The sequence below is a fragment of the Pleurodeles waltl genome, chromosome 2_1 (genome assembly GCF_031143425.1).
Source record: "Pleurodeles waltl isolate 20211129_DDA chromosome 2_1, aPleWal1.hap1.20221129, whole genome shotgun sequence".
Classification (NCBI taxonomy): domain Eukaryota; kingdom Metazoa; phylum Chordata; class Amphibia; order Caudata; family Salamandridae; genus Pleurodeles; species Pleurodeles waltl.
The window spans coordinates 107,973,535-107,997,279 of NC_090438.1; positions in this window are offsets into that span (position 1 = coordinate 107,973,535).

The following is a 23,745-nucleotide window of genomic DNA, read 5'->3' on the forward strand; positions in this document are numbered from 1 at the left end:
AGTCCAGCAGAGTGGCAGTCATTCAGCAGTACATCAGTTCTTCTTCCTGGCAGAGTGATCACAGATCCAGAAGTATACTGAAGTGGTGGTATCAGAAGTCCAGTACTTATATCCAGTTGGGCCTTTCAAGTGGGGGAGACTTCAGAGACAAGCCTTTGAAGTGCATAGAGGCTTCCTGCCCCGGCTCAGACTCACTACAGGGGTTATGCAGACCTTTGAGTGTAGACTGAGGCGGGAGACTCTGTGGTGGTGTGTGGCTGTGCCTGGGTAACCGACTGTCCTGAGGTCCCTGATGGGCCAGGTTGGTCATCCAGATCCAGGCGACCAGAGTCACTGTCATCACTGTGGGCCTCTTCTGTGGGGGGACTGGAAATTGCTGGCACCTCTTCTCTGGTGACATTGGCTGTGATACCTGTGGGGATGTAAATGCAGTGTTATTGTTTCTGTGTGTGACATATTGTGCATCAGTGGGTTGCCCTCTATGGCTGTATTTGCCCTGGCAGATTTAACTTGTGTGGGTTGGTATGTGGTGGGCTAGCTGATTCTCTCTAGTGTGCGTGCTTTGGTTATAGGTATCCATGCAGGGCTGTGAGTGCTGTCTATGCACTGGTGGTGCATGCAGGGCTTGGCATCAGGATGGGTGATATGTGATGGTAGGGTGTGTGGGATGGAGTGGAGTGATGAGAGTGAGGGTGAGGGTATGTGATGGCATGCAGGTAGGGGGGTAGTAGTAGTATAGAGTTGACTTACCAGAGTCAAGTCCTCCTACTCCGGCCAGGCCCTCAGGATGCAGTAATGCCAAGACTTGCTCCTCCCATGTTGTTAGTTGTGGGGGAGGAGGTGGGGGTCCACCTCCAGTCCTCTGGATGGTGAGCTGGTGTCTTGCTTTAATGGAACGTACCTTCCCCCATAGGTCATTCCACCTCTTCCTAATGTCGTCCCTTGTTCTGGGGTGCTGTCCCACGGCATTGACCCTGTCCACGATCCTCCGCCATAGCTCCATCTTCCTAGCAATGGATATCTGCTTCACCTGTGCTCCAAATAGCTGAGGCTCTACCCTGATGATTTCCTCCACCATGACCCTTAGCTCCTCCTCTGAGAATCGGGGGTGTCTTTGTGGTTCCATGGGTGTTGTGTGAGTAGTGTGGGTGAGGGTGTGGTGGGTGATGTGTTGTGGTGTGTGCTGTAAAGTGCATGGATGGTGTATAGGTGATGGTGGTGTGTGGGTCTGGTCTTGTCTGTGGTCGTGGTGTCTGTCTCGTGCCAGTGGTTTGTAATCGTAAAGGGTTGTGAGTACTGTGGGTGTGTGTTTTATAGTGGTGTAGGTGTGTAGGTGTTGTGTGTGTATGGGTGTCATGTGTGTGTTATTTAAATTGTCCAATGTGGTGTTGTTTTGTTAGTGTGTGTGTGTATTTTGAGAGCAGCGGTATGTACCGCCAATGGCTTACCGCCATTGAATGTCCGCCGTGGTGATTCGTGGGTCATAATGTGATGGGCATAGTTCTGCTGGCATAACGGTGTGGGTTTGGATACTGTCAGTTTATCACTGATCTTTGGTGTGGCGGAATTGTGTATGTGGCTGAATAGTGCCGGATTGGTGTGTGTGATAATATGGTGAGCGGATAACCGCCACCACGTCGGTATGTTGGCGGCAGTCAGCATGGCGGTAAGTGGGGTTTACCGCCAATGTCATAATGAGGGCCATAATCCCCACAAGGATGGCAACACGTGTATGTGTGTGGGTGTGTACGTGTGTGTGCAAGTGAGTGAGTGTGTAAATATCAGTGATAAAAATAAATGCTAATCTTTTGTTAAAGTGAGGTTATCTTTATTTTTATTTCTATACAAACCAAACCTAAAATACACAAACATTAGAAATTCTTCAGTTAAAGTTATACCTTAAAATTATAATTTACCCGTCACCTTTAAATTAATGTAAATGTATGTATTCTTCAACTACAAACAAAAGTTCAACTATACAAAAATGTAAATTTCCAAATGTATACTTGTACCTTTAACTTACATTTTATTGCAACACCTTCAAATTAATATAGCTAGTGCACCTCAATACACAGTGTATTCAACTCAGTAGCCACACTATATTAACTATAATGTATGCCTTCTCCAAACAGTGGAATGCAGCATAGTGGAGTGGTGTACAGAGATATACTGTAGAGTGGAGTGGTGTAACGTGGAGTGGCATAGAGTGGGGTGTTGTTCAGTGCAGTAGCATACAGTGGAGTGATGTAGAGTAAAATAACATTGAGTGTGACTGGTGTACAGTGAAGTGGCATATAGTGGAACAGCATACACTAGAGTGGCGTAGGATGGAGTGTCATACAGTAGAATATGGTAGAGTGTAGTAGAGTTAAGTGGATTGGTGTAGATTGGAGTGGCGTAGAGTGGAGAGGCATAGTCTGGGATGGCATACAGTAGAACAGCGTTTATTAAAGTGGTGTACAGTGGAGTGGTGTAGAGTAAAGAGGCATACAGTGGAATAGCATAGAGAGGAGTGTAATACTGTAGAGTTGCATACAATGGAATAGTGTAGAGTGAAATGGTGTATATTGTAGAAGCATACAGTGGAGTGGCGTAGACTGGAGTGTCGTACAGTTGAGCACCATACAGTGGAATAGCATGCAGTGGAGTTGTGCACAGTGCAACAGCATAAAGTAGCAGAACAGTAGAGCGCCATAGATTGGACTGACATACAGTGGAGTGTTGTAGAGTGTAGTGGAGTACATTGGAATAGTGTACAGTGGAGTGGCATTCAGTGGAGCAGCGTATACTGGAGTGACAAACAGTAGACTAGCGTAAACTGGAGAGGGGTAGAGTGGAGTGGCATGAAAGTGCAAAGGCGTAGAATATAATAGCGTAAAGTGGAGTAGTGTACAGTGGAGTAGTGTAAAGTATAGTGGCGTGGAGTGAGGTGCAGTGTAGTGGCGTACAGTGGAATAACAGACTTGAGTGGGATAGAGTGGAGTGGCACACAATGTTGTGACGTAGAGTGGCAAATACTGAAGTGACATACAGTGGAACAGCATACACTGGAATAGGGTAGAATGGAGTGACAAACTGGAGAGGCATAGAGGTTAATAGCGTAGAGGGGAGTGGCGTACAATGAAGTAGCGGATAGAGTGGAGTCATGTACAGGGTAGTGGTGTACAGTGAAATAGCATTGATTGGAGGGGCGAGCAGTGTAGTGGTGTAGAGTGGAGTGTTGTAAAGTGTAATACCATAGAGTGGAGTGTTGTAGAGTGGAATGGGGCAGAGGGTACTGGGGTAGACTGTAATGGCGTGCATTGTAATAGCGTAGAGTGGAGTGGCATACAGTAAAGTAGTGTAGAGTAGAGTGGTTTTAAAGTGGAGTCATGTACAGCGTAGTCACATACAGAGAATAGCATAGACTGGAGTGGCATAGATTGAAGTCGCGTACAGTGTAGTGACGTAGAGTGGAGTGTTATAGAATGGAACAATGTGAAGTGTTGTGGAGTGGTGTAGAGTGTAGTGGAGCAGACTGTTGTGGCATACAGTGTAGAGTGGAGTGGCCTAGAATGGAATATCTTAGAGTGTGGTGTCGTAGAGTGGAGTTGCATAATGTGGAATAGTGTACAGTGGTGTAGCGTAGAGTGGAAGCGCACACAGTGTACTGGCTTACACCGGAGTGTCATAAAATGGAGTGGCATAGAGTGTGATAGTGTACAGTGTGGTGGTGTGGAATGGAGTGGCATAGAGTGGAATGGGGCAGAGTGAAGTGGCGGACTGTGGTTTAATGTAAAGTGGAGTGGCATAAAGTAGATTGACATAGAGCGTAGTGGCATAGAGTGTAATACCATAGAGTGGAGTGGCATACAGTGGGGTGGCTTATAGAGGAGTGTGGTAACTGAAACAAATGTAGCGTGAAAGTGTGTTAACAGATGTAAATGTAATGTGGTAATTTTCAGTAGTATGTGTTTGTGTTGCGTAGTTTGTGTTAAAGTTATAATTTTTTTAATACGTAGGGTCAGATTTAGGGAGCACCTAGCGCCACCTTGCACCACATTATTGTCATTTGTTTTTTTACACTAATGTGGCGTTAGGTTGGCAAAAATGCTGTGCAATACTTACAAAGCGGCGCCATACACGCATTGCGTCACTTTGTAAACCCTTGTGCCACATTATGCCTGCACCGGGCATAATGTATGTAAGGGGGGCATTCTGGTGTTAGGAGGCCCAGAACAATTGTGCAGGGAAATCTATGAGATTCCACTGCGCCATTCTTAGCGTAATTATTAACGCCTGCCTAGGGCAGGTGTTAAAATGATGCTCCCACTGTTATCAACGGGCCTCCTTTTACTTTGCATGATTAGCATCAAATTGTTTGTCTCTAATCTGCAAATCACCAAACTAGCATCAAATTATTTGAAGCTAGTTCCCTAACATGCACCATGGTGCGCCGTATCATAAATATGGGGCATACATGGTGGCGTTAGGAGGGCGCAAGAAAAGTGGCGCATCATGACATGATAAGCCACTTTTAAAAAATAGGCCAATTATATATTGCGCTGTGATATACCACAGTAAGTTCACGGTATACGACAATACATGCACATGATATGGCAATATGTGATTGAGTAATGGCTGTGTTTACCAAAGGTAAAAGGCAACCATATCATTTTCAGCACATTTTATCTGCTTTCTGGACTTCGCTGCGTTCTGTGTTAGGGTCTTGGATCTAAGTAAGTAGTATGTCCCATTGTTGTATCTTACCTATGACCACTTTGTTAAAGTGTTAATAGGTAGAGAAATGTATTTATAATTTTCTATATATTTTTAAAGCAGTTTGGGGACAACTGCACATTATTAAAAACTTTTTTTAAGCAGTGCAGTATTTTTTTAGATATACTGCAGGACTACGTAGACTTTTCACTAAAGATTTAAATATGTTAAATATGGAAAATACACTGTAGTACACTATGGCCCTCATTCTGACCTTGGCGGGCGGCGGAGGCCGCCCGCCAAAGTCCCGCCGTCAGGTTACCGTTCCGCGGTCGAAAGACCGCGGCGGTAATTCTGACTTTCCCGCTGGGCTGGCGGGCGGTCGCCTTCAGACCGCCCGCCAGCCCAGCGGGAAAGAGGCTTCCACGATGAAGCCGGCTCGGAATCGAGCCGGCGGAGTGGAAGCTGTGCGACGGGTGCAGTTGCACCCGTCGCGTATTTCACTGTCTGCTCAGCAGACAGTGAAATACATTTAGGGGCCCTCTTACGGGGGCCCCTGCAATGCCCATGCCAGTGGCATGGGCACTGCAGGGGCCCCCAGGGGCCCCGCGACCCCCCCTACCGCCATCCGGATCCCGGCGGTCGGACCGCCGGGATCTGGATGGCGGTAGGGGGGGTCGGAATCCCCTCGGCGGCGCAGCAAGCTGCGCCGCCTTGGAGGATTCAATGGGGCGGCGGTACACTGGCGGGAGCCCGCCAGTGGTGCCGGTCCGACCGCGACTTTACCGCCGCGGTCGGAATCCCCATTGGAGCACCGCCGGCCTGTCGGCGGTGCTCCCGCGGTCCTCCGCCCTGGCGGTCTTTGACCGCCAGGGTCAGAATGACCGCCTATATTTGTAAAATATTATGTACTGCAATGCATTTTTGAATTTTTTAATATACTTACTTTTTCTTAATCTCTGTTTGATACCACGTTACTCCACACATTTATTTTAAATATATAACACATAAATATTTTTACCTACCTATTACCACTAAATATCATACCTAATACTTACCTACATCTAAGACCGAAATGCAGAACACAGGCAAAGTGTACATAAAAGCAACATGGCTCCCTTTAACTTCTATAAATGCGGTCATTAGTCAATCACATAATGGCTTGTAATCGATGTGTACTGCAGTAGTTCCACAAAATACTGCAAAATAACGCAACATTTCACAAAATACTACAACAGATATTACTAGGTTAACATTCTTTTAATTTAACAAATGCACATACTACTTACCTAGAGTACCCAAAACAATCATCTGTACACCATAATGTCTAATCCTGCAAAATTTCAGGTAAATTCGTTCAGCCGTTTTCATGTTAAGCAAGATACAAAAGTCTATGCATTGGATGAAAAATGCATTTTAGAACCCCCTTTTATCTTTGCACTCCCTTCACCAATCACTACAAAACTTTGCATGATTTGCCATTGAAGAAGGAAGAATAATTCTGCAAAGTTTTGTGGAGATTTGTCAAGATTTTGAAATATCTAAGGAATTTCTATTTCTTGTATCCTAACTATAACTATAGAGTGGCTACCACAGACATATCGCTTTTACTACATTGGCCAATGATGCAAAGTTTTGTGGTGATGAGTTAAGGAGGTGCAAAGAAAAAAGGGTGGGGAATCCCAAAACACATTTTTCTCCTCAATGCATTTTCCACAAACGTTTGTATCACATGTAGTGGCAAAATGGCTGTTCGAATTTTCATGAAATTTGGCAGGAATGTAAATTATGGTGTGGAAATGATACATTTTGCTATTTCATGACAACCTGTTCAGTAGTTTTATAGGGATAAACACTGAGTGACATATTGGGCAGTAAATCCACTGTACTTTACGGTACTCTTCTGCATGCCACTCTACTCTTCCCACTTCACTTTACCCCATTTCTCGCTATGCCACTGTACTGTATGGCACTTTACTTTACACCACTCTACCACACTTCACTCTACCCCACTTCACTCTACACCACTCTACTCTAACCCACTTCACTCTACCCAACTACACTCTATGCCACTGTACTCTACTCGGCACCACTCTAATCCATGCAACTGTACTCTATGCCACTGTACTCTACTCTATACCACTCTATTCTACACCACTGCTCTCTATGGCACTGCACTGTATGCCACTTCAGTCTACCTCACTTCACTCTAGGTCACTCTAATCTAATCTACTATACTTTACTCTACTCTACCCCCTCACTCTATCCCAATTCACTCTACCCTACTTCAGTCTACACCACTCTAATGTACCCCATTTCACTCTAAGCACTTCACTCTATGCCACTCTACTGAACGGCATTGTACTCCACCCACTCTACCCCACTCCACTTTACCCTTTCATTTTACCTCTCTTCACTGTATGCCACACCACTGTACTCTATGCCACTCTACTCTACTCTGCCCACTCTATTGTACGCCACTCTACTGTTCCCCATTTCACTCTATGCCACTTTACACCACTCTACTCTATGCCACTGTACTGTACAATATTACTGTATGCCACTCTGTTCTACACCACTCCAAGCTACTGTACTCCACTCCATTCTACAGCACTCTACTCCACTGTACTCTATGCCACTACACTCTATGCCACTCTACTCTACACCACTTCACTTTGCCCCTCTTCAGTCATCCCCACTATACTTTACACCACTCTACTCTATGCAACTGTGCTCTGTGCCACTGTTCTCTATTCTGTATCACTCAACTATATGCAACTACACTCTACACCTCTGCACTGTACGCCACCGCACTCTATTCTACCTCACTTCACTCTATGCCACTCTACTCTATGCCGCTCTACTTTATATGACTTCACTGTACGCACTTCACTCTACCACACTTCAATCTACACCACTCTACTCTACTCTGGTCAACTGTACTTCACTTCATTCTACCACACTTCACCCTACTCCACTTTACCCTACACCACTCCACTCTATCCCACTTCACTATAGACCACTCTACTGTACGCTGGTCTACTGTATGCCATAATAGTTCACTCCACCTCACTCTACCCCACTTCACTGCATGCCACCCTACAGTATGCCACTCTACTCTACCCCACCTCACTCCACTTCACTCTATCCCACTTCTCTCTTTGTCACTCTACTCTATTCCACTTCATTCTACCCAACTTCATTGTACCCCACTTCACTCTACGAAACTCTATTGGTACCCAACTCTACTCTACACCACTCCATGCCACTCACTTCTACCCCACACCACTCCACGCCACTCCACCTTCACTTCACTCTACCCCACTTCACTCTACACCACCCTACTCGATGCCACTCTACTCTACACTACCACTGTACTCCATGCCACTCTCTTCTACACCACTCCAAGCCACTCTACTTAACTCCACGCTACACCACCGTACTCCACTCTATACCACTGTGGTGTACACTGCTGAACCCTATGCCACTTCACTCTACGGCACTCTGCTCTGATCTTCTAGTCTGCACCACTCTAGTCCTCTACATCTGCCTCAGTGCACTATATGCAACTGCACCACTCTACTCTATGCTACTGCACTCTACGCCACTGTGCTCTACTCTGCACCACTCTACTCTACACCACTCTACTATATGCCACTCCAAGCCATTGTACTCCACTCCAATCCATTCTGCTCTACTTTACTGTGCGGCATTCCACACCACTGTACACTATACCACTCCATTCTAGCCCACTCCATGAGAAATTATAGAGGTAGTACCGCCATTAATATACAAATGTAAAAAAAATAATTAAATAATTAATACCAAAATAAACAACATTATGGGCCAGATGTAGCAAAGGGTTTTTCCCATTCTGTGTCAATGTGAAAATGTGTTCGTACATATGGCCCTATATGCTTAGAATTTATTTAAAAAAATAGAAAGTCAATGAAAAAAAATCAAAGGTTAAAGATAGGTTATAGTAAGGAAAAGGTAATGTATTATTTCAATACAAAAACAACTTAAACTACACAAACCTTAGAAGTTAAAAAGTTATAGTTATAATTTAAGGTTATCATTGCCACCACAGCCAAAACATTCTATAATTTGTGCATCTTCTTATAAAGTACTGTAAAATCGCTAGACAGACTAAATCAATTATACACTGCTAATACCCTTTCATATTACATTGCTTATAGCATGTTAAATCACATAATTCATGCCAACACTAATGCCATCTCAAATGACATAATTTATGAGAACACTGTGCATAGAATAGGGGCAAGTTTTGGTGGATTTAGTATGCCTATCGAATTTACGAAGCAGCATCTGAAGAAAGATTAAACCTCTACCACCACAGAAAAAATAAACCACCTTAAGATGATAAAGTTAATGGGGAGGAGGGAGGTGGTAACGGAGAGAGCAGAAGGGGAAACATTATCATTACCGGTAACACTTCAATAGAACCTCTAGGGTCTATGAGGCATCTACCAGGCCATTCCAGGCTCCCCAAGCACCACCAGATTCGGAGATCTGTCCACAGAAATGCCAGCTAGCCGGACCATCAGCCGGAGAACCGTCAAGATGGTAACAAGGGGCATCAGGTTTATGACAAATTAAAGGACAGAACAGCGAAATCTCCACAGTGGACTAGCTGGCTTGAAGCAATGGGGATGGACAAGAGTACATCGCCAAATTGCCTCCCTGTCTATCCAAGTGAGGATGCATTTTGTCTTGGTGCAAAATATATATTGTTAGAATGCAGAGGGCACAGTTTTAGAGAGAGGAAAAATAGCGACACCAATTTCATTCGGTGTGCAAGTTGTGCTATGCATGGCTGTTCAGCGAATTATGGATTGTGCTCCTAACTATAACTTGTGAATGCCAGTGTTTTTTCTGTTTTAATTCCTAACTGTAACTGCACTTTAACTATGTTTTATGTGGATTTCTAAGATTTTTTAAACATGTGTTCTGGTGTTAAAACCATAAATTCACTTTAAACTTTGTTTTTTCAGTGAATATACTTATATCACAGAAACTTTAGAAATTCTAAAGTTTTTTTATAAGTTTATAGTTGTATAAAGTTATAATTTACACCCACCGTAAAAAGTGATTTTACGCCATGCAGACTCTTGTCAACTCGCTAGCCACACTACAGCCTTACCAATTCACCGCTTATACTTCAGTATATTACATCACATATAGCATATTTAATCATAGCGTTTTTGTGCACACTGTGCATAGTACTTCAGATGCTGATTTACTTGTTGCCTGAAGAATACTGTGACCTGCATTCTGCCATCTTTTTCTACTACCAGAGGCCACCACCTGCGGATCTTCTAATAGTTGTTGATTACATCCATTAGAGTCTCAACCACTGGCTGCTTGCAGGAGGGAAAAGGGGTTGGCCAGCGCATGGCAAGGGGGGGACTGAAGGAGGGGACAACAAAAATAATCATTAAAAAGAAAAATGTACCTTTCACTCCGCTCCGATCTGCTCTGCTCCTCCAATGCAGGCACAGGCTCCTAGCTTGCCCTGCGTCTAATCCTAACGCTGCTTTCATGGTTCTGGCAGGTATGGTGATGAGCGCCCAGCTAGGGCGCTCCGAGGCAGAGTGGAAGTCTCCACCTGCTGTCTCCAACCCGGCAATGCAGTGCCGGGTTAAAGAGAGCCCAGTGCGCATGTGGGTTTGGCCAGCTGAGATGACTGGCCAAACATACATGGGCAGTACTCCCCCTCCAGCCCCTTTTACAACAAAATGATAGTAAACATAGTTTCTTATTGTTTTCTTGTAAAAGTTTTGCAGCTGCTGCTGCTGGCGGAGGGGCAAAGCTCCACCGCCATAGTGGAGGAGCCACCCCTAGTCTCAACCATACTGGTTCCATTTCGCTGGAGTTCTCTGACACTGCAACTATGTGACTTCAACGACAATGGATACTGAATCATCCGGAGATGTTTTCCATCTGCCATCGCCTTTCATCTCCCAATTTTCCTTTTGAGTTAGAAGCAAGAAATCTGGACTTTTGATGTAATCATACTATAACTTTTACATGTTTATTGCTTTAAACATTTTTTCCGTTCTTGTGTTTTTACTCTGGGTCTTCTTCCAGTGCTTGTTTATTTTGCCTTTTCTTCTGCACTGTCTGTTTTCATAAATGTATTGCACCATTTTGTGAATTTATTGTGTAGCGCTTTGATGAAAGCGCTGTACATGCTTATAAAAGAAAAAGGAATGATAAATTATGCATTTTGTGAAGAACTGTTCATGAAATGTATTAAATGGGAAACAAGCAACTGGCTAAAAATGTGAAAGGTAAAAAGTAGACCTGTTCATAAGTCTAAAAAATTACATGTGGCTTTAGTTGTGAAACAGCAAAGCAGCCTCTTTTGTTGATTCCTTCTTTAGTGCATGTTGAGAGTGTTTTATTTTCCGTACTGACAGTAGGAAAAGTCTACAGAAAAAAAAGGTCCAGAAATGTACTCCAGAGAGGAAAATAACTTGATGAATAGCACTTTGTCTGGGATGGAAACCAGCCTGACTCTGTCTGCTATTTTATAAACCTATTGTATGTAAAATGGAGTTATTAGAAGACATATAAAGCATTGTGCAAAGAAAGGAAAGTCATGAAGTAGGTTTTAGATTCCATGGAAGAAATGTAGCCATTTTGTACAGTAAGGGGAAAATACGCTGGAAAAGCTCTGACTTGTGTGACTGGCTGCCAGGAAATAATATTAAAGAATTATTTTAACATACCTAAGGGTGCCATTGTTCGGTTAAACTATTTGAGATTAAATAATTTGAGAAGTTTTATGTTTTAAACAGGTGGAGTTAACCCTCCTTCTCTTTCGTAGAAGTTCGGAAAGCCTGTAGGTCCCAATTCAACTTGGAACTGCTGAGTGCAGTTTCCAAAATGATGCTGTAAGAAAACAAACCATAATGTTATTTCAGTATTCTTATGGCATTCAGTTTCATAGAGGAGGAATTCCTGCTTTAATGCGCTACAACACATAGTGAAACAAATGTGTCACAGTAAGTAAGCGTACCTTTATTTAATAGGTCCTTAATTCACGTAAAAGTAAGGGAGTCGATGCATCATACATTTCCACCCATGATTTCTGTAAATATCCTGATTTATTTGAACTCAATTTTCACATTTCACTTTTTACTTTTCTTCCCTTTTTTACTTCACATGAAAAACATATTTATATGTACAGAAAAGTCTTCCTCTACAGGCCCTGTAAATATGGAGGTGCTATGCAAAGCACTTGCATTGTATTGTATTATCATTGGTGCTACGAAGGAATCAGATGACAGAACAATGGACGGTGTAAGATTGAAAACAAAAGTTTTCAATTTCTCCCGGAGGCAAGGTGGGAGCTAGAATTCTTGAAGTCAAGACACGTTTTAGGAAGAGGACAACAAATAAGAAAAGGTAATGTACTTGCAATAGGAAGAGAGTAGACATGTGCAGGATCTTGGAAGGACTATAGAAACAGAGGGGCATATTACGAGCCCCTTGCACCGTCGTTGCATTACTTTTTGTTACACAACGGCAGCACAAACTTCAAATCACTGTATGAGACCACACAAAGCCACTTTGCTTGTCTTAGAATGGCCTCATAGATATGGTGTAAGAGAAGGGCGCGCCAATCGCTGCGTTGCCTTACTCTATGTTCTAGAGGCAGTCCATGGGCGGTGTTCCCACGCAACACCCATCGACTTTGGCACTTCCACAGATTTGGGGATGCACCAAACCCTTACTCCTCCCCAGGGGTGCTGCAACAAGGAGAAATATCTTTATTTCTTCTTATTTTTTTCCTTTTTCTATGAGTGCTGCATTTTGAAAGAGGAATCAGCCTCCAAGTAGGAAGGTGCCCCTGTGACAGCAATGCTGGTTCCCGCAGGAGGTGGGGAGCCGGAAGGCCCGTCCCCTCCACGGTCCCCAACATTGTGACTAAGGGCCAGATGTAGGAAAAAGGGAAATTGCGAGTTGCAATTTGCGAGTCCGTGCGACTCGCAAATTGCAACTCGCAATTTGCCATGCAGAAAGGTGTCTCAGACACCTTCTGCGACTCGCAATGGGGTCGCAAAGACCCACCTCATTAATATTAATGAGGTGGGTCGCAGTTTGCGACCCCATTGCGAGTATGGGCACTCACAGGGATGGTGGCCTGCTGGAGACAGCAGACCACCATGTCCGTGACTGCTTATTAATAAAGCAGGTTTTTTTTTTCTATCTGCAGCCCGTTTTCCTTAAAGGAAAACGAGCTGCACTTAGAAAAAAAAAACGAAACCTTTTGTTTCAGTATTTTTCAGCGCAGGCAGTGGTCCATAGGACGACTACCTGCTCTGAAAAATTGTTTTTGTGATCATTCACAAAGGGGAAGGGGTCCCATGGGGACCCCTTCCCGTTTGCGAATGAGTTACCATCCACTTCAAGTGGATGGTAACTGCGAGTTCATTTGAACTTGCATAGTGTTGCGAGTCACAAATAGGAAGGGAACACCCCTTCCTATTTGCGAGTCAGAAATGCATTTTGCGAGTCGGATCCGACTCGCAAAATGCATTTCTGCATCGCGGAGAGGCTTTTGCGCCTCGCAAACGGCGTTTTCCGCCGTTTGCGAGTCGCAAAACCCTTCCTACAACTGGCCCTAAGTGTCCTGGGGGCATCCAGGTTACATGGCTGGGCCCCCGGGGATGGGTCCCTGGGGCTGAGATCAGCCTTGGGTGGGGGGCCACGTGACCACCCTGCCCCCCAAAAAATAAATAATTAGGCCACGCCCAGGGGATGGGGTCCCTGGGGCCGAGATCAGCCTGGGGAGGGGGGATTAACATATAGTAATGAAAATTACTTTACGTTAAAAAAAACATAGAAACTCACTGAAAAAAACAAAGGTTACAGGGACGTTATAGTTAGGAAATAGAATTTAAAAAACCTTAGAAATTCACTGAAAAAACAAAGGTTACAGGGACATTATAGATAGGTTCTGAATTTACTTGTACAAAACCATGGAAATTCTGCAGTTATTGTTAAGAGTTCTTTCAAGTAATTATAACTCATGCCCTAAAGTAACTATAATTAGTGCTCTCGCCATGCACTGCTAATTACCGCAGATATTACAGCAGTCATGACAACTTCTATAACATCCTTAAAAGTATAAATGAAACAATAACAGTCCCATTTTTGAAGAAAAAGCTGTGCGTGGCAGGGGCATGAGCTATAGTTACCCTAGAGAGCGAGTTATAGTTGCTTAAAAGAACTCTAACTATAACTGTAGAATTTCTATGGTTTTGTACAAGTAAGTTCAGAACCTAACTATAACGTCCTTGTAACCTTTGTTTTTTTCAGTGAATTTCCAAGGTTTCAGTACAATGAAGGACACATAATGGAAAAGTTCATACAAGGCACATTCCTGCAGCTTGCTGTGGATACATTTTGAGCAGGTAATTAGTACTGTAACCATGTGTTTGAAACAATGTTGACTAGAATTACTATTGATTTATCAATTATTCTGGTTATCCAGTCCCTTAATAACCCTTCTTCACTCAAAAGGATATACAAAATAATCTGAAGCAACCGAAATATGACACCACAAGAAATAAGTATATACATTTGGGTAACTTTAGTGTTTTGGTGTCTTAATGCACTGTTGACATCAGGGATTGGTAAGTCTTATTGACTGTTAACATAGCAATGGAAGGAATGTTGGCATCGCCTATGTTTTTTAGCAGCCCAGGACATCTATCAGAGGCTATTGCTTGGATATATTCACAGCTTCCTGGAAAATGACTGTTAAAACATTGGGGGCAGAAGGTTGCTGTGTATAAATACATCTACCTCTGCCTCTCAAAGAGAATGATGAAGAAGAAGAGTTAAATGAGTATGAAACCACAATTTACAAGGTGGCAAAACCTGTGTAAAGACAATAAATGAAGTTATCTAGAGGTTTAAATTTATTAAGTGTTCAGCTTCCTTGTGAACCTTGAGAATTATGTGGCTGCTTTGATCGCTAGCATGCATATACAAAAGCTTTCATGATGAGATTCAATAAGACCAGTTAGTACAATACTTTTTATAAGAAGGTGCAAGAAGTATTGCCAGTATAGTCAGGCTTTGGCCTACATAGGTCAAACAACTATATATATTCGCTACTCTTCAGTTATTAAACCGGCACATCAAAGCCTCAGCTGCACTGTTTGACACTAAGGCAAGCAACTCCCTGAAGTGGCTATTTCTACTGGCAGTATGAGAACTGTCTATGAGTTCTATTGCATTAATCAAACTTTTATATGCCTAACCCAGGGCCCGGATATGGTCATCTATTGGCACGTCAACTAGACAGGCATGCCCTCTGTCCTCCCTTTTGTTTATACCAGCAATGGATCTCCTCACATGACAACTCCATAAAAATACATGCCTAGAAGCCTTACCTTTGAGAGAGGCTGCCTTTTGCTATTCATGTATGTGGACAACATATGGATGTTTGCCCAACATCATGAGATACATTTTTCCCCACTGGTCAGAAATGTGATATGCTATGGTCAATATTCAGGGTTTGTGATAAATTGTGGGAAAACTAATATTTTTCCACTTACGAACTCTACACAGGAGTGTGAGATGAGGTTACCGATACACTGGGTGGAAGACTCTGTCAGATACCTTGGCGTGATGCTTCACAGGGAGGTTCAATCAGTGATACAATTGAATTATGGTCTGGCTAATGATGAGCTCAACAGATAGATGTCTGGATTCGATTCCCCCTTTTATTAGCTGGGAAAATAACCTTATTTAAGATGATCATCCTACCATGGTTTGTATATCTGTTCATGAATACCCCTATCCCAGTCACATAACCTTCCTTCATTACGCTCCAAACTTTACTGACTAAGTTGTTATGGGCAAACAAACTTGCCTGTGTGAGTTGGGAAACAATGACACTCCCATTTGAGTGTGGGAGATTTGAAGTCACAGACTTGGAAATATAATACTTAATTGCCCAATGTCACTTTACAAGATATCGGTTTCATCCAGTGGCGCACCTCCCCTTTCTTATCTGGGAGAGGTGGTGTGCTAGGGATATCCCTCGCCCATTGATGCTGCCCGGGGCCTTCAGGGAACCACAGAAGGAGGTGAATACAGTTGCCACAAATGACAGGGCCTATAGAGGCCTGAGCCAGAAGCTGGGGGAACACCAGCGATGTGAATATCCAAACAAACAATACTTGCGCTCACGGCTGAACAATGCCTGGCACAATTATCCCTGGAGAGGGCGGTGGTGACGGACCAGCAGTTCCATGATGAGAAGAATCTCATAGCCTTGGATTTATTTATATCTGGATGCCTCCAGCAAACGATGAAGGAGCAGTTCCTTGGATTCCCTGCGGAGCATACCAAGTTTATCCCCCGTTAGACTTTTCATCCTTGGCGTGTTCTCCCTTAACTTTTTGCCTCTGTTCCCCAGGTTGTTGATGTGTGCTGGACTCTGATTTTACTGTTTTTGTTACTCTGGGCACTTTACCACTGCGAACCAGTGCTAAAGTGCAAGTGCTCCTGTTTAAAATGTGTACGTAATTGGTTCTCCATGATTGGCATATTTGTTTTACTGTTAAGTCCCTCGTAAAGTGCACTAGAGGTGCCCAGGGCCTGTAAATCAAATGTTACTAGTGGGCCTGCAGCACTGGTTGTACCACCCACACAAGTAACCCTGTAATTATGTCTCAGACCTGCCACTGCAGTGTCTGTGTGTGTATTTTTACACTGTAAATTCGACTTGGCAAGTGTCCCCACTTGCCAGGCCTAAACCTTCCCTTTTCTTACATGTAAGGCACCCCTAAGGTAGGCCCTAGGTAGCCCCAAGGGCAGGGTGCAGTGTATGGATAAGGTAGGACATATAGTAATGTGGTTTATATGTCCAGTCAGTGAAATGCTGCCAACTTCGTTTTTCACTGTTGCAAGGCCTGTCTCTCTCATAGGATAATATGGGGGCTACCTTTAAATATGATTAAAGTGTAGATTCCCCTAGAGAGTAGATGGACATGTGGAGTTTGGGGTCCCTGAACTCACAATTTAAAAATACATCTTTTAGTAAAGTTGATTTTAAGATTGTGCGTTTGAAAATGCCACTTTTAGAAAGTGAGCATTTTCTTGCTTAAACCATTCTGTGACTCTGCCTTGTTTGTGGATTCCCTGTCTGGGTCAGTTTGACAGTTGGGTTGTTTTTCACCTCGCACTAGACAGTGACACAAAGGGAGCTGGGGTGTAACCTGCATTTCCTGATTAGCCATCTCTGCTAGGAGGGAGGGGTGGAGTAGTCACTCTCATCTGAAAGGACTGTGCCTGCCTCTGACAATGCAGACTCCAACCCCCTGGTGTGTGTCTGAGGCCTTGCCTGGGCAAGGCAGGATTTCACAAGTAGGTGTGAGTCCCCTTTGAAGAAAGGTGACTTCAAAGACTAAAATGGGTATAAGAAGGGCACCCAAATCTACAGACTTTAGAAACACTTCTGGAACCAAGAGGAACCTCTGCCTGGAGAAGAGCTGATAGCTGAGGAAGAAGTGCTGCCCTGCCTGTGACTGTGCTCTGTGGAGCTTTCCTGCAGTGCTGCTTCTGCCAGAGTGAAAGGGCAAAGACTGGACTTTGTGTGCCTTCCATCTTGTGAAGAAATCTCCAAGGGCTTTAGTTAGAGCTTGCCTCCTGTTGTTTGAAGTCTCAGGGACATCAAAGACTTCTCTCTGCCAGCACCTGGAGTCTCTGGGGAGACTCCTGCTCTGACAAGTGGTGCCCTATCCAGTCCCAGGGCCATTGAAAGGAAAGCTGGTGGAAATCCAAGGAAATCGACTTCGGACGACTCCGGACCGACGCCGCTGCTGAATCCGGTGACGCCACCTGCACCCAACGCCGTGACCTTCACTGGAACGCAACGCTCTTCGCAGGCCCGACGCCGCTGCAGCCCCGCTGAAGTCCGCGACTCCGTGGAAGTCGCCGCACCACGTCGTGACTGACGCCGCTCGAAGTGCGTGGATTCAACGTTTCGCACAGACGCCGCGATCCCCGACTTCGCGCATCGGCTTGTTTTCACTATTCACCAAAGGTACTGTACTTGGGGGTCTACACGACTCCGCTGGTGTCGGCTTGTTGGGAACGACTCCGTCACGACGCCGTATTAACATCTCATCGAAGCATTTTTGTTTCTAAACGCTATTTTTGAGTTTAATCTTTAAAAATTCATAACTTGACTTGTGTATGTCGGATTTTTTGTCGTTTTGGTCTTGTTTTGTTTAGATAAATATTTCCTATTTTTCTAAACTGGTGTTGTGTCATTTTGTAGTGTTTTTCATTAAGTTACTGTGGGGGTCATTCTGACCCTGGCGGTCATGGACCGCCAGGGCCAACGACCGCGGAAGCACCGCCAACAGGCTGGTGGTGCTTACGGGGGCAACCGCCGCGGTCAGAAAATGGAAGCCAGGGGTTTCCCGCCGGCTTCCCGCTGCCCCAGAGAATCCTCCACGGCGGCGCTGCAAGCAGCGCTGCCATGGGGATTCCGACCCCCTTCCCGCCAGCCTGGTTCTGGCGGTTTTCACCGCCAGAACCTGGCTGGCGGGAACGGGTGTCGTGGGGCCCCTGGGGGCCCCTGCAGTCCCCTGCCACTGGCATGGGCACTGCAGGGGCCCCCTAACAGGGCCCCACATAGATTTTCAGTGTCTGCGTGGCAGACACTGAAAATCGCGACGGGTGCAACTGCACCCGTCGCACCCCTTCCACTCCGCCGGCTCCATTCGGAGCCGGCATCTCGTGGAAGGGGGTTTCCCGCTGGGCGGGCGGCCTTCTGGCGGTCGCCCGCCAGCCCAGCGGGAAACTCAGAATGACCGCGGTACGGTCTTCTGGTGGTTCCCGCCAGGCCGGCAGCATCCGCTGCCGGCGGGGGTCAGAATGACCCCCTGTGTGTGTTGGTACAAATACTTTACACCTAGCACTCTGAAGTTAAGCCTACTGCTCTGCTAAGCTACCAAGGGGGTAAGCAGGGGTTAGCTGAGGGTGATTCTCTTTTACCCTGACTAGAGTGAGGGTCCTTGCTTGAACAGGGGGTAACCTGACTGTCAACCAAAGACCCCATTTCCAACATTGGTGATCAGCTGTTGGGATTTGCACTTGTATTTGTACTTGACATACAGTAATTAAGTGTACACTACTGTTTGAGTTCAGACCACTACGTGACCACATACTACTAGTCTTGTGATTGTTGTTTTTTTTCTATTTGGACTGTTTTTGCTCTGCATTCAGTTTCTTTTTTTGCTGATCCTGTGATTGACTTTTCTGGAACTTCATTTGGGAACTTGATTCTGCATTTGGAACTTTGCACTCTTTTTACCTTTCATCATGTCTCTACTTGGAGATGCATCAGTTGAAGCTGTTTTTGACCTGAAGCAATTGGATAGTTATAACAAGGCTCAGCTAAAGCAGTTTTGTAAAAATGTTGGTTGTCCCATTAAGAGCTCTTCCAAGAAGGATGAGCTAAAAAAGGCGCTGAGGGCCTGGGTGACATCCAGAAGCACTGGAGGGCACACTGAGGATGAGGAGGAGGATGAGGATGAGGAGGGAGGGCAATCAGTACATAATGGTATAGTGGGGGGACCTGTTATTCCCAGGGTGAGAGTCTCCAGGGCAAGTAGCAGTGTGTCCTCCAAGGGTCTGACACCTGAAGAGTTACAGGAGAGACAGGCAGAGAGGGAGTACCAATTGGAGCTGAAAAAGCTCAGTCTAGAGATGGAACAGAGAAGGCTGGCCCATGAGGAAAGGAAGTTAGCAATGGCTCATGAGCTCAGTTTAAAAGAGATAGATCAGAGGAGTCACTCCAGTAGGGATGGTGGCAGCAATCCTACAGTGCAGCCTGAGAGAAGGGTACACATCCCAAAAGACCTTGTGAGGGATTATAAGAGGGAGGATTATATCTACTTGTGGTTCAAGGGTTGTGAGTCAGCTCTCCACATGAACCTGGTCCCTGAAGCTCATTGGGGGGCAGCCCTGTGGAAGCATTTTGAGGCAGAGGGGAGGGACACACTGACAGCCTTAGGGGATGCTCAGGATCGCACCTACCCTGTCATGAAGGAGGCCTTACTCACCAGGTATGGTCTCACCCCTGGGCAGTACAAGGAGAAGTTTAGATCCTACAAGAGAAAGGAATCCCAAACATGGTTGGAATGTGTTGATTCTTTTTGCAGGTCACTGGATGGTTGGGTGAAGGGCAGTAAGGTAAACACGTATGAGGGGCTTTACAATTTAATTGCTTGGGAGCACTTGTACAGTTTATGTTTGCCAGAGCTGCGCCAGCACCTCATTGACAGCAAGCTGACTGACCCCAGGAAGCTTGCGCAGGAAGGGGACCGCTGGAAGAGCACCAGGGTCCAAAAGAGGTATGGGGGAGACCACGACAAGGATGGGCAGGGTCCCTCTCAGAAAAAAGGGTGGGTAAGGGCAAACAGGGGGAGTTCTCTAGAGGGCCCCAAACTGATTCCCAGTGTAAGGATTCCCAACCCCCCAGTGAAAAGAAGCCATGGTTGTCCAAAGGGAAGCCAGTGGCAGGTGGTCCCCCACGTAAGTGCTATGCATGTGACCAGGTGGGTCATGTGAGGGGGGACCCCAAATGCCCCAAAAGTACACCTGCACCCACTGGTGCACCCAGGGTTTGGCCAGTGTAGCGTTTGGGGAGGAGTTGGTTTCAGGTGGGTGGGAACCAGCAGAAATGACCCTTCTCTCACTAGGGGACAGTGAGATGGTCCAGAGAAACCTAGTGCCTGATAACACTAAGAAGTACAGGCAATGGGTGACCATCAATGGACAGAGGGTGGAGGCTCTGAGAGACACAGGAGAAAGTGTGACTACAGTGAGGAGTCACCTGGTGTCTGAAGAGCAGATTGATCCCCGGTACTTCACCAAGTAGTTGCAGTAGACAACTCTGAGCGCCTCTGCAGAGTGGCGCAGGTTCCCTTTGAATGGGGGGGGTCTCAAGTTCCTGGAAAGTAGCTGTGAGTCCAACCATGCCTGTTGATTGTTTGCTAGATAACGACCTGGAGGATTCCCCTTGAAAGGAGGTGGATCACAGGTCTCACTTGGAGATGTTGGGTCTGCCTGGGTGGGTAAGCATATCCACCCGGTCTATGGCAGCCAATCAGGTTAGTCAAGAGCCCCTGGAGCCTGAAACAGTGGCCCAGGGGACCGCCAAGAAGAGGAAGGGCAGAGGGCGCGGGAAACCGGCCCCCGAGGTTCCCACAGTCCGGGAGGAGGCGGAGTCTGAGGGTGATGCCCCGGAACCTACAGGGGAGCAGGTGGCTGAACTGGGGGAGGTCCCTGAGCTGTCACAGTGGCAGCAGGAAGGGGGACCCACCAGGGAAGCATTCTGCACAGCGCAGAAGAAGTGCCCTACTCTTGAGGGGCTGCGGCAGCAGGCTGCAGCCCAGGCGGCTGGCGAGGCGCCAGGTACTCACCTGATATATTGTGAGGATGGCCTCATGTATAGTGAGCCTAAGGTTCCTTAGGTACCCCAGTGCTTCAGGGCCTACCTACTGGGTTTGGCTCATGATGTGCCTTTGGCAGGACATCTAGGGCAGGACAAGACCTATAAGAGGCTTGTCTCCCACTTTTACTGGCCCTTGATGCACAAGCAGTCAGCTGCTTATTGTAGGTCTTGTCAGACTTGTCAGGCAAGTGGCAAGAGAGGGGGGAAATGCAAAGCTCCCCTCCAACCTTTACCGGTAGTCAGTATTCCCTTTAAAAGGGTAGGAATTGACATTGTGGGGCCTCTGGATCCCAAGACAGCCATGGGCAACAGGTTCATCCTGGTCTTGGTGGACCATGCCACACGGTACCCAGAAGCCATTCCTCTAAGGACGGTCACTGCCCCCGTGGTGGGACGTGCCTTGATGGGAGTTTTTACCCGCATGGGGCTCCCCAAGGAAGTGGTATCTGATAGAGGTACAAACTTCATATCCACTTATATGAAGTCTCTGTGGAAGGTGTGTGGGGTAACGTACAAGTTCACCACACCTTACCACCCCCAAAGTAATGGTCTGGTTGAGAGATTCAACTGCACCTTGAAAGGCATGATTCAGGGCCTGTCAGAGCCCTTGAGGAGTAAGTGGGACGTCCTCTTGCCATGCCTTCTGTTCGCTTACAGGGAGGTGCCTCAAAAGGGACTTGGCTTTAGCCCCTTTGAGCTCATCTATGGCCACCCTGTGAGGGGACTGCTCAGTCTGGTGAAGGAGGCTTTGGAGAAAGCTCCTAGTAAACCACCCCAGGATGTATTTAGCTACATGCTGGCACTAAGAAACCAGACTGCCCGCTTCAGGAGTCTCGCTCAGGAGAACCTGGAAGCAATCCAGGAGGATATGAAACGGTGGTACGACCAGAATGCCACTCTGGTTGAGTTTCAGCTGCGACAAAAAGTGTGGGTCATGGCACCAGTGGAGCCTAGGGCTCTCCAAGATAAGTGGACTGGGCCTTTTGAGGTGGCGGAAAGAAAGAGCGAGGTCACCTATCTGGTAGACTTGCAATCCCCCAGGAACCCTTTGAGGGTCCTACATGTAAACCGCCTCAAACCACACTTTGAGCAAACTGAGCTATCCATGCTCCTAGCGACAGATGACGGGGTGGAGGAAGAGAGTGAGCCTTTTCCTGACCTCCTGTCTGCAGGAGAGAAAGATGGGTCTGTGGAGGGAGTGATCCTCTCCCCCTCCCTGACTGAGGAACAGCAGAAGGACTGTCGCCACGTGTTGGGACAGTTTGCCGCACTGTTTTCCCTGATCCCAGGAGTCACACACCATGATGTGTACACTAGGGACAGTACACCTGTTAAACATAAGGTTTACAGGGTGACTGACAGGGTCAGGGCTTGCATTATGGAGGAAGTCTCCAAAATGTTAACCCTAGTGGTTATTGAGCACTCCAGCAGTCCTTGGGCCAGCCCAGTGGCATTGGTCCCAAAGGCTGCTGCTCCTGGTGCCACTCCGGAACTTAGGTTCTGTGTGGACTGCCGGGGTCTCAATGAGGTCAGCAAGACTGACGCACACCCCATCCCCCGAGCTGATGAGCTCATTGATCGGTTAGGAGCTGCCAAGAACCTCAGTACGTTTGATTTAACATCTGGGTACTGGCAGATTGCCTTAACTGAGGGGGCAAAGGAGAGGTCAGCATTCTCTACCCCAGATGGGCACTTCCACTTCAACGTGATGCCCTTTGGGATGAAGAATGCCCCTGCCACCTTTCAGAGGTTGGTCAACCAGGTGTTGGCAGGACTGGATGAGTTCAGTGCCGCCTACCTGGATGACATTGCTGTGTTTAGTTCCACATGGGAGGAACACCTGCAACACCTCTGGAGAGTGTTAGAGGCCCTGCAGAAGGCAGGCCTCACTATTAAGGCGAGCAAGTGCCAAATAAGGCAGGGTTCTGTGGTGTACTTAGGACACCAGGTGGGGAGTGGCCAGGTGGCACCCCTACAGTCAAAGATTGACACAATTCTGGCTTGGGAGCCTCCCAAGACCCAGACTGAAGTGAGAGCCTTTTTAGGTCTCACAGGATATTACAGGAGGTTTGTTAAGGGATATGGTACCATTGTTATCCCCTTAACTGAGTTGACTTCATAGAAGCAACCCAAGAAAGTGATCTGGACAGAGGCTTGCCAGAACGCTGTTGGTGCCCTGAAGGCTACCATGTGCACAGCACCTGTGCTGAAGGCACCTGACTACTCCAAGGAGTTTGTTGTGCAAACAGATGCCTCAGAGCATGGTATTGGAGCAGTACTCTCACAGCTTAATGAAGAGGGCCTAGATCAACCTGTAGCCTTCATTAGCAGGAGGTTACTACCCAGGGAACGTAGGTGGAGTGCCATAGAACGCAAAGCGTTTGCAGTGGTCTGGGCACTGAAGAAGCTAAGACCCTACTTGTTTGGGACTCACTTCCGAGTTGAGACCGACCACAGGCCCCTCAGATGGTTAATGCAGATGAGGGGTGAGAATCCAAAACTGTTGAGGTGGTCCATTTCCCTACAGGGGA